The sequence below is a fragment of the Arachis ipaensis genome, chromosome B6, assembly GCF_059453495.1.
Source record: "Arachis ipaensis isolate K30076 ecotype BB chromosome B6, ASM5945349v1, whole genome shotgun sequence".
Classification (NCBI taxonomy): Eukaryota; Viridiplantae; Streptophyta; class Magnoliopsida; order Fabales; family Fabaceae; genus Arachis; species Arachis ipaensis.
The window spans coordinates 2893043-2905428 of NC_142441.1; the positions used below are offsets into that span (position 1 = coordinate 2893043).

Sequence of the window (12386 nt, forward strand, 5' to 3'; positions counted from 1 at the left end):
TTCTGGAGCTACAGAACTCGAAATGGCGTGCTTCCAATTGCGTTGGAAAGTAGACATCCAGGGCTTTCCAGAAATATATAATAGTCTATACTTTGCTCAAGGATAGATGACGTAAACTGGCATTCAACGCCAGTTTTCTGCCCAATTCTGGCGTTCAGCGCCAGAAAAGGATCAAAAGTTGGAGTTCAACGCCAGAAATGGATCCAAACCTGGCGTTGAACGCCCAAAACAGCCTTATGCACGTGAATTGCTTAAGTCTCAGCCCCAGCACACACCAAGTGGGCCCTAGAAGTGGATCTCTGCACCATCCATCATAGTTTACTCATTTTTTGTAAACCTAGGCTACTAGTTTAGTATTTAAACAACTTTTAGAGACTTATTTTGAATCTCATGACATTTTAGATCTGAACTTTGTATTCTCTGACGGCATGAGTCTCTAAACTCCATTGTTGGGGGTGAGGAGCTCTGCTGTGTCTCGATGAATTAATGCAAGTATTTCTGTTTTCCATTCAACATGCGTGTTCCTATCTAAAATATTCATTCGCACTTCAACCTGAATGTGATGAACGTGACAATCATCATCATTCCCTATGAACGCGTGCCTGACAACCACTTCCGTTCTACTTTAGATTGAATGAGTATCTCTTAGATCTCTTAATCAGAATCTTCGTGGTATAAGCTAGATTGATGGCGGCATTCATGAGAGTCCGGAAAGTCTAAACCTTGTCTGTGGTATTCCGAATAGGACTCTGGGATTGAATGACTGTAACGTGCTTCAAACTCGTGAGTGCTGGGCGTAGTGATAGACGCAAAAGGATAATAAATCCTATTCCGGTACGATTGAGAACCTGCAGATGATTAGCCGTGCGGTGATAGCGCACCTGGACCATTTTCACTGGAAGGATGGATAGTAGCCATTGACAACGGTGATCCACCAACACACAGCTTGCCATAGGAGGACGTGCATGCATGAATCAGAAGACAGAGGAAAGCAGAGATTCAGAACACAAAGCATCTCCAAAACTCCAACATATTCTCCATTACTGCACAACAAGTAACCTTTAATCCATGCTCTCTTGTTTATTCGCAATTCAACTGATAAATATAATTGACTTCCTGACTAAGAATTACAAGATAACCATAGATTACTTCAAACTAACAATCTCCGTGGGATTCGACCCTTACTCACGTAAGGTATTACTTGGATGACCCAGTGCACTTGCTGGTTAGTGGTACGCGTTGTGAAAAGTGTGATTCACAATTCGTGCACCAGGAATCAAATTGATTTATCCACTTAACTTACCTTCATAGTTAGAGGTTAATAAGGTGGGAGCAAAATCCAATTCTCATCATAAATGATAAGGATAACTAGGATAGGACGTCCAGTTTTCATATCTTGTCGAGAGTTTTCTTAATTATTAATTTATTTTTCTTGTCATTTAAATTACTTGTTCCTTATTTCAAAAACCCAAAAAATTCTACCTTTTCCATAACCAATAATAAATCACACTTCTCTGCAATTCCTTGAGAAGACGACCCGAGGTTTAAATACTTCGGTTTATTATTTTTATTGGGTTTGCTTTAGTGACAAACAATCCTTTGTACGAAAGGATTCTTGTTGGTTTAGAAACTATACTTGCAACGCAACTTATTTATGAAATTCTAAACCGTCAAAAGTCCTCTCGTCAAAATGGCGCCGTTGCCGGGGAATTGCAAACGTGTTCCTTATTATTGGTTATTGTAAATATTTGCTTTTTGCTTGTTTATTTGTTTTTATTTTTGTTTTTATTTTTGCTTTTTCATAAATTAAGAGGTTATTGGCTTTTATTTAGTTATTAAAATTTTCAAAAATAATGTTCCTTGTTCTTTCTTGATCTTCAAGTTGTTCTTCGTGTTCATCTTGACCTTCAAGTTGTTCTTGGTTGTTTTCTTCGTTTTGATCTAAAAATTTTAAGTTTGGTGTCATTTTATTGTTTTTCTCTTTTCTCATTAAATTCAAAAATATCTTTTCTCTTTATTTTAATTGATTTTTTTTCGGAAATTAAAAAAAAATCAGATTTTTATTTTAAAATTTTTTATCTTATCTTATCTTAGTTTTAAATTTCAAAATTCAAATCTTTTTCAAAAATCATATCTTTTTCAAAATCTTATCTTATCTTATTTCAAAATCAAAATTTCAAATTCCAATATTTAAATTCCAAAATTCAAAATTTAAATTTAAAATTTTAAAAATCAAACCTCTTCAAAATTTACACCTTTTTCAAATTTTTATCTTATATTGTTGTCAGTGTTTCTAGTTTTAGTAGTTTATTTTCATTAATTTATTTTATATTAGTTTTTATTCTTATTTTTTTAGCTACTATGAACTCTCACCCCTTTGGCTATGAGTCTGGTTAGAATTATGTTGCAAGGAGAGGAGATTACAATGAGAACATGCATCAAGGATGGGACAACCAAGGATGGGAGGAGCCACAAGGATTTGATCAACCCTCTTGGCAACAACCTCCACTAGCATACTATGACCAAGAGCCCTTCCAAGAGGCATACCAAGATAACGGCTATGGTGAGCACTCTTTTGATTATCAACAACCACCACCATACGTCTATGAACCCCCTCCCCAACATAACTTTGAACCACCACACTCACAATCCCCTTTCCACCATTCACCTTCATATGACCCTTATCATCATCCACCATACCAATCACCTTATGAGCCATATGACCCATATCTAGAACTACCCCAATTCCAATCCAACTACTTCCAAGAACCACCACTTTAATATTCACCATCTCCATGCCCTTACCAAGAAGAACCACCTCCGTGTTATGAGCCTTTTCTCCAGAATAATGAACCCTCCTATCAACCCCAAACCTCCATAGAGAACACACTTACCTCTCTCATTAGTCTCACCTCTAAACTCCAAAATCTTATATCCCGCATGGACCAACCCTCTACTTCCAATATTCAACCCTTAAGCTCCAGTGCACTTCCACCTCAACCACATAATGATCCACCCATCCCATCACCACCCCCATGGAAGAGCACCCACATCCATTAATCCAAGAGCAACATGATCCTAATGATGCTATTGACATGGAACAAGAGAGAGAGGATCATCTTCGCGAATCCATACTTCATAAGGAGCTAGAGGAGGCACTAAAGGTGAAGGTAGAAGAGACCTTTGCAGATGAAGGAGTAGTTGAAGGGAGTTGTCATAGAAGGGAGATCATCAAGGAGGATGGTGCACGAAATTGTGATATCCAGGCTCGAGCAATCCCTGGTAATGGCTCCAAAGCTTGGTGCTTTGATCTTAATTCATAATTGTCACAACTTCGATACAACTAACCAGCAAGTGCACTGGGTCGTCCAAGTAATACCTTACGTGAGTAAGGGTCGAATCCCACGGAGATTGTTGGTATGAAGCAAGCTATGGTCACCTTGTAAATCTCAGTCAGGCAGATATAAAACAGTGATATGGTTTTTGAATAATGAATAATAAAATAGTGATAGAGATACTTATGTAAATTATTGGTAGGAATTTCAGATAAGCGAATGGAGATGCTTTTCGTTCCTCTGAACCTCTGCTTTCTTACTATCTTCATCCAATCAGTCTTACTCCTTTCCATGGCTGGCTTTATGTGATACATCACCACTGTCAATGGCTACTTTCGGTCATCTCACGGGAAAATGATCCAATGCCCTGTCACGGCACGGCTAATCGTCTGGAGGCATCACCCTTGTCAATGGCTTCATCTTTTTCTCTCATTGAATAATATGCTCACGCACCCTGTCACGGCACGGCTATTCATCTGTCGGTTCTCGATCATGCTAGAATAGGATTTACTATCCTTTTGCGTCTGTCACTAACGCCCTGCAATCGTGAGTTCGGAGCTCATCACAGTCATTCAATCATTGAATCCTACTCGGAATACCACAGACAAGGTTTAGACCTTCCGGATTCTCTTGAATGCCGCCATCATTCTAGCTTACGCCACGAAGATTCTGGTTAGGAGATCTAAGAGATACTCATTCTAGCTTTATTTCATGTAGAACGGAGGTGTTTGTCAGACACGTGTTCGTAGGAGAGATGGTGATGAGCGTCACACATAATCATCACCTTCATCACGTTATTGGGTGCGAATGGATATCTTAGAAGCGAAATAAGAAGAATTGAATAGAAAACATAAGTACTTTGCATTAATCTTTGAGGAACAGCAGAGCTCCACACCTTAATCTATGGAGTGTAGAAACTCTACCGTTGAAAATACATAAGTGATAGGTCCAGTTATGGCCGAGATGGCCAGCCCCTCTGATCTAAGAACCAGGCGTCCAAAGATGCCTAATACAATAGTAAGAGGTCCTATTTATAATAAACTAGCTACTAGGGTTTACATGAGTAAGTAATTGATGTATAAATCCACTTTCGGGGCCCACTTGGTGTGTGTTTGGGCTGAGCTTAAGTGTTCCACGTGCAGAGGCCATTTGTGGAGTTGAACGCTAGTTTTTGTGCCAGTTTGGGCGTTCAACTCTGGTTTTGGCTCCTTTTCTGGCGCTGGACGCCAGATTTGGGTAGAAAGCTGGCGTTGAACGCCCGTTTACGTCGTCTATCCTTGGCCAAAGTATGGACTATTATATATTGCTGGAAAGCCCTGGATGTCTACTTTCCAACGCAATTGGAAGCACGCCATTTCGAGTTCTGTAGCTCCAGAAAATCCACTTTGAGTGCAGGGAGGTCAGAATCCAACAGCATCAGCAGTCCTTCTTCAACCTCTGAATCTGATTTCTGCTCAAGTCCCTCAATTTCAGCCAGAAAATACCTGAAATCACAGAAAAACACACAAACTCATAGTAAAGTCCCGATATGTGAATTTAACACAAAATCTATTAAAAACATCCCTAAAAGTAACTAGATCCTACTAAAAACATATTAAAAACAATGTCAAAAAGCGTATAAATTATCCGCTCATCACAACACCAAACTTAAATTGTTGCTTGTCCCCAAGCAACTGAAAATCAAAATAGGATAAAAAGAATAGAATATACTATAAATTCCAAACTATCAATAAAACAGAGCTTCAATCATATGAGCGGGACTTATAGCTTTTTGCCTCTTGAATAGTTTTGGCATCTCACTTTATCCATTGAGGTTCAGAATGATTGGCATCTATAGGAACTTCAGATTTCGAATAGTGTTATTGACTCTCCTAGTTCAGTATGATGATTCTTGAACACAGCTTCTCTATGAGTCTTGGCCGTGGCCCTAAGCACTTTGTTTTCCAGTATTACCACCGGATACATAAATGCCACAGACACATAATTGGGTGAACCTTTTCAGATTCTGACTCAGCTTTGCTAAAGTCTCCAATTAGAGGTGTCCAGGGTTCTTAAGCACACTCTTTTTTTGCTTTGGACCTTGACTTTAACCGCTCAGTCTCAAGTTTTCACTTGACACCTACACGCCACAAGCACATGGTTAGGGACAGCTTGGTTTAGCCGCTTAGGCCAGGATTTTATTCCTTTAGGCCCTCCTATTCACTGATGCTCAAAGCCTTGGGATCCTTTTTATTTACCCTTGCCTTTTGGTTTTAAGGGTTATTGGCTTTTTTTTTTTTGCTCTTGCCTCTTGGTTTTAAGAGCTTTGGCTTTTTCTGCTTGCTTTTTCTTTTTCTTTCTATATATTTTTTTTTTGCCTATTTTTTTTTTTGTTTTTTCTGCAAGCTTTGTTCTTTGCTGCTTTTTCTTGCTTCAAGAATCATTTTTATGATTTTTCAGATTATCAAATAACATGTCTCCTAGTCATCATTCTTTCAAGAGCCAACATATTTAACATTCTTAAACAACAACTTCAAAAGACATATGCACTATTCAAGCATGCATTCAGAAAATAAGAAGCATTGTCACCACATTAATATAATTAAACTAAGTTCAAGGATAAATTCGAAACTCATGTACTTCTTGTTCTTTTGAATTAAAACATTTTTCATTTAAGAGAGGTGATGGATTCATAGGACATTCATAACTTTAAGGCAAAGTTACTAACTACTAATGATCATGTAATGAAGACACAAACATAGATAAGCACATATCATAGAAAACGAAAAACAGAAGAAATAAGAACAAGGAATGAATCCACCTTAGTGATGGTGGCGTTTCCTTCTTGAGGAACCAATGATGTCCTTGAGCTCTTCTATGTCTCTTCCTTGTCTTTGCTGCTCCTCCTTCATTGCTTTTAGATCTTCTCTGATTTCATGAAGGATGATGGAGTGCTCTTGATGTTCCACCCTTAGTTGCTTCCAATAATTGTGTGGAAGAAAATGTATCCCCTGAGGTATCTCAGGGATCTCTTGATTTGCAGTCAAATGTTCTACCACTGAGCTATAGACCCTTGATGGAAGCTTTTGTCTTCCCTTTCCTCTTTCTAGAGGTTTCTCTGGCCTTAGGTGCCATCAATGGTTATGGAAAAAACAAAAAAGCTATGCTTTTATCACACCAAACTTAGAATGTTGCTCGCCCTCGAGCAAAAGAAGAAAGAATAGAAGAAGAAGAAGATATGGAGGAGATGGATGGCTGTGTGTATTCGGCCATATGGGTGGGATTGGGTGGGAGAGAGATGTTGAATTTTGAAGGTAGTGGGTGTATGAATGTGAATGGTAAATGGAAAACAGAAGGGAGGATCATGAATGGAAAGAGAGATGATGAGGTAGGTGGGGGTCCTGTGGAGTCCACAGATCCTGAGATGATCCTGTGGGGTCCACAGATCCTGAGGTGTCAAGGCATTTACATCCCTGCACCAATTTAGGCATGTAAAATGCCCTTGCACACAACTCTGGGCGTTCAGCGCCAGGTTGGTGCCCATTTTGGGCGTTCAACGCCCATTTGCTGCCATTTCTGGCGTTGAACGCCAGAACCATGCTTGTTCTGGGCGTTCAGTGCCAGGATGCTCCTATTCTGGGCGTTCAGCGCCAGAACTATGCTCTGTTCTGGCGTTTGAACGCCAGACAGATGCTCCTCCAGGGTGTGATTTTTCTTCTGCTGTTTTTGATTTCGTTTTCAATTTTTATATTTATTTTGTGACTCCTCATGATCATGAACCTATAAAGACATATAACTAAGAAAAATATAGTTAGATAAATAAACATTGGGTTGCCTCCCAACAAGCGCTTCTTTAATGTCAATAGCTTGACAGTGAGCTCTCGTGGAGCCTTATAGGTGTGCAGAGCTTTGTTGAGACTCTCCAACACCAAACTTAGAGTTTGGATATGGGAGTTCAACACCAAACTTAGAGTTTGGTTGTGGCCTCCCAACACCAAACTTAGAGTTTGACTGTGGGGGCTCTGGTTGACTCTGCTCTGAGAGAAGCTTTTTCTGCTTCCTCTCCATGGTTGCAGAGAGAGATCCTTGAGTTGTAAACACAAGGGAGGAGTCCTCATTCCATTGAAGGACTATTTCACCTCTGTCAACATCTATCACAGCTCTTGCTGTGGCCAGGAAAGGTCTTCCTAGGATGATGGATTCATCCTCTTCCTTTCCAGTATCCAGGACTATGAAATCAGTAGGTATGTAAAGGCCCTCAACCTTTACTAATACATCTTCTACTTGTCCATAAGCCTGTTTTCTTGAGCTGTCTGCCATTTCTGATGAGATTTTAGTAGCTTGCACCCCATAGATTCCCAGTTTCTCTATTACAGAGAGGGGCATGAGGTTTATTCCTGAACCAAGGTCACACAGGGCCTTAAAGATCATGGTGCCTATGGTACAGGGTATTATGAACTTTCCAGGATCCTGTCTCTTCTGAGGCAATGTCAGTTGATCCAGATCACTTAGTTCATTGATGAAAAAGGGAGGTTCAACTTCCCAAGCATCAATGCCAAACAATTTGGCATTCAACTTCATGATTGCACCAAGAAACTTGGCAGTTTGCTCTTCAGTAACATCCTCATTCTCTTCAGAAGAGGAATACTCGTCAGAGCTCATGAAGGGCATAAGGAGGTTCAATGGAATCTCTATGGTCTCTAGATGGGCCCCAGAGTCCTTTGGTTCCTCAGAGGGAAGCTCCTTATTGACCACTGGACGTCCCAGGAGGTCTTCCTCCTTGGGATTCACGTCATCTCCTCTCCTCACAGGTTCGGCCATAGCGCTTATGTCAATGGCCTTGCACTCTCCTTTTGGATTCTCTTCTGTATTGCTTGGGAGAGTACTAGGAGGGATTTCAGTGATCCTTTTACTCAGCTGGCCCACTTGTGCTTCCAGATTTCTAATGGAAGACCTTGTTTCATTCATGAAACTTACAGTGGCCTTAGATAGATCAGAGACTAGATTTGCTAAATTAGAAGCATTTTGTTCAGAGTTCTCTGTCTGTTGCTGAGTTGATGATGGAAAAGGTTTATTATTGTTAAACCTGTTTCTTCCACCATTATTAAAGCCTTGTTGGGGCTTTTGATCCTTCCATGAGAAATTTGGATGATTTTTCCATGTTGAGTTATAGGTGTTTCCATAAGGTTCACCTAAGTAATTTACCTCTGCTATTGCAGGGTTCTCAGGATCATAAGCTTCTTCTTCAGAAGAAGCCTCTTGAGTACTGTTGGATGCAGCTTGCATTCCATTCAGACTCTGAGAAATCATATTAACTTGCTGAGTCAATATTTTATTCTGAGCCAATATGGCATTCAGAGTATCAACTTCAAGAACTCCCTTCTTCATAGGCGTCCCATTACTCACAGGATTCCTTTCAGAAGTGTACATGAACTGGTTATTAGAAACCATGTCAATGAGTTCTTGAGCTTCTGCAGGCGTTTTCTTTAGGTGAATGGATCCACCTGCAGAAGTGTCCAGTGACATCTTTGATAGCTCAGATAAACCATCATAGAATATATCCAGGATGGTCCATTCTGAAAGCATGTCAGACGGACACTTTTTGGTCAACTGTTTGTATCTTTCCCAAGCTTCATAGAGGGATTCACCTTCTTTCTGTCTGAAGGTTTGAACATCAGCTCTAAGCTTGCTCAGCTTTTGAGGAGGAAAGTACTTGGCTAAGAAAGCCGTGACCAGCTTATCCCAAGAGTTCAGGCTGTCTTTGGGTTGTGAATCCAACCACAATCTAGCTCTGTCTCTTACAGCAAAGGGGAAAAGCATGAGCCTGTAGACTTCGGGATCTATTCCATTAGTCTTAACAGTATCACATATCTGCAAGAATTCAGTTAAGAACTGAAAAGGATCTTCAGATGGAAGTCCATGAAACTTGCAGTTCTGCTGCATCAGAGAAACTAATTGAGGTTTCAGCTCAAAGTTGTTTGCTCCAATGGCAGGAATGGAGATGCTTCTTCCATGTAAATTGGAATTAGGTGCAGTAAAGTCACCAAGCATCTTCCTTACATTACTATTATTTTCGGCTGCCATCTCCTCTTCCTGTTCGAAAATTTCTGAAAGGTTTTCTCTGGACTGTTGTATTTTAGCTTCTCTTAATTTTTTTCTTCAGAGTCCTTTCAGGTTCTGGATCTGCTTTAGCAAGAATGTTCTTGTCCTTGCTCCTGCTCATATGACAAAGAAGATGGCACAGAAAAAATAGTAATAATAATATGGATCCTTTATACCACAGTATAGGGATCCTTGTGTTAGTAGAAGAAAAGAAGGGAAGAGAATCTGAACTCAGAGAGAGAGGGGGTTCGGATTTTTGGAGAGTTGAAGGAAAGATGTTAGTATATCAATAAACAAATAGAAGAAGATGAGAGGGGGAAGTGAATTTTCGAAAACAATTTTTGAAAAAGAGTTAGTGATTTTTGAAAAAGGTTAGTATTTTTTTCGAAATTTTTTTTTTATATAAAAAATAAAAATAATTAGTAAAAAAAAAAGAAATTTTTGAAAAAGAGGGAAGATATTTTCGAAAATTAGAGAGAGAGAGTTAGTTAGGTAGTTTTGAAAAAGTTAAGAAACAAACAAAAAGTTAGTTAGTTAGTTGAAACAAATTTGAAAAGATAAGAAGTTGGGAAGTTAGAAAAGATATTTTGAAATCAAATTTTGAAAAAGATAAGATAAGAAGATATTTTTGAAAAGATATGATAGAAATTAGTTTTTGAGAAAGATTTGATTTTTAAAATCACAATTAATGACTTGATTCATAAGAAATCATAAGATATGATTCTAGAACTTAAAGTTTGAATCTTTTCTTAACAAGCAAGTAACAAACTTCAAATTTTTGAATCAAAACATTAATTGATTATGTTATTTTCGAAAATTATGATATAAAATAAGAAAAAGGTTTTTGAAAATTATTTTTTTGGAATTTTCGAAAATAACCATGAATTTTGAAAAAGATTTTGAATTTTGAAAAAGATTTTGAAAAAGATAAGATTTTCAAATTGAAAATTTGATTTGACTCATAAGAAACAACTTGATTTTAAAAATTTTTGAAAAAGTCAATCCAAATTTTCGAATTTGATGAGAGAAAAAAAAAGGAAAGATATTTTTTTTTATTTTTAAAAATTTTTATGAAAAACATGAAAATTATGCAATGCATGAAATTTTTAGATCAAAACATGTGATGCATGCAAGAATGCTATGAATGTCAAGATGAACACCAAGAACACTATGAATGTCAAGATGAACATCAAGAACATAATTTTGAAAAATTTTAATGCAAAGAAAACATGCAAGACACCAAACTTAGAATTCTTTAATGCTTAGACACTAAGAATTCAAGAATGCATATGAAAAACAATAAAAGATTCAAAACAAAAAAAATCATCAAGATCAAACAAGAAGACTTACCAAGAACAACTTGAAGATCATGAAGAACACTATTAATGCATGATATTTTCGAAAAATGCAAGATGCATATGCAAGTGACACCAAAATTATGATATGACTCAAGACTCAAACAAGAAACACAAAAATATTTTTGATTTTTATGATTTTCTACTTTTTTTGGATTTTTATTTTATATTTTTCGAAAAATTATTTAGAAAAAGGAAAAATAAGGATTCCAAAATTTTTAATATGAATTCCAGGAATCTTGCCATGTTAGTCTTAAAGCTCCAATCAAAGGGTCTGGCATGGCTTAACAGCCAGCCAAGCTTTAGCATATAATTACATGGGCTGGAGTGATTAGTTGAATACCAATCCCAAAGTAGTTTGGGTATGGCTTTACAGCCAGATATGATTCAACATATTTCATGAAACACTAGAATTCATTCTTAAAAATTTTGAAGCCATAGAATAATTTATTTTTGAAAACATTTTTTTTCTTTTTTGAAAACTTTTTTTTTTTTTTCGAAAACAAAGAAGAATTTTTTGAAAGATTTTTGAAAAATTTTTGAAAAGAAAACAAAAAGAAAATTACCTAATCTGAGCAACAAGATGAACCGTCAGTTGTCCAAACTCAAACAATTCCCGGCAACGGCGCCAAAAACTTGGTGCACGAAATTGTGATATCCAGGCTCGAGCAATCCCTGGTAATGGCTCCAAAGCTTGGTGCTTTGATCTTAATTCATAATTGTCACAACTTCGATACAACTAACCAGCAAGTGCACTGGGTCGTCCAAGTAATACCTTACGTGAGTAAGGGTCGAATCCCACGGAGATTGTTGGTATGAAGCAAGCTATGGTCACCTTGTAAATCTCAGTCAGGCAGATATAAAACAGTGATATGGTTTTCAAATAATGAATAATAAAATAGTGATAGAGATACTTATGTAAATTATTGGTAGGAATTTCAGATAAGCGAATGGAGATGCTTTTCGTTCCTCTGAACCTCTGCTTTCTTGCTATCTTCATCCAATCAGTCTTACTCCTTTCCATGGCTGGCTTTATGTGATACATCACCACTGTCAATGGCTACTTTCGGTCATCTCACGGGAAAATGATCCAATGCCCTGTCACGGCACGGCTAATCGTCTGGAGGCATCACCCTTGTCAATGGCTTCATCTTTTCCTCTCAGTGAATAATATGCTCACGCACCCTGTCACGGCACGGCTATTCATCTGTCGGTTCTCGATCATGCTGGAATAGGATTTACTATCCTTTTGCGTCTGTCACTAACGCCCTGCAATCGCGAGTTCGGAGCTCATCACAGTCATTCAATCATTGAATCCTACTCGGAATACCACAGACAAGGTTTAGACCTTCCGGATTCTCTTGAATGCCGCCATCATTCTAGCTTATGCCACGAAGATTCTGGTTAGGAGATCTAAGAGATACTCATTCTAGCTTTATTTCATGTAGAACGGAGGTGTTTGTCAGACACGTGTTCGTAGGAGAGATGGTGATGAGCGTCACACATAATCATCACCTTCATCACGTTATTGGGTGCGAATGGATATCTTAGAAGCGAAATAAGAAGAATTGAATAGAAAACATAAGTACTTTGCATTAATCTTTGAGGAACAGCA

At 38.1% G+C, this 12386-nt stretch overlaps 1 non-coding gene across 1 annotated transcript; it reads left to right on the plus strand.

Moving 5' to 3' along the window:
- Positions 1–8894: 8894 nt before the first annotated feature.
- LOC148554421 (small nucleolar RNA R71) lies at positions 8895–9002 on the plus strand. Its single transcript, XR_015888044.1, has one exon. It is a non-coding gene; the product is annotated as a small nucleolar RNA R71 (small nucleolar RNA).
- Positions 9003–12386: the final 3384 nt, after the last annotated feature.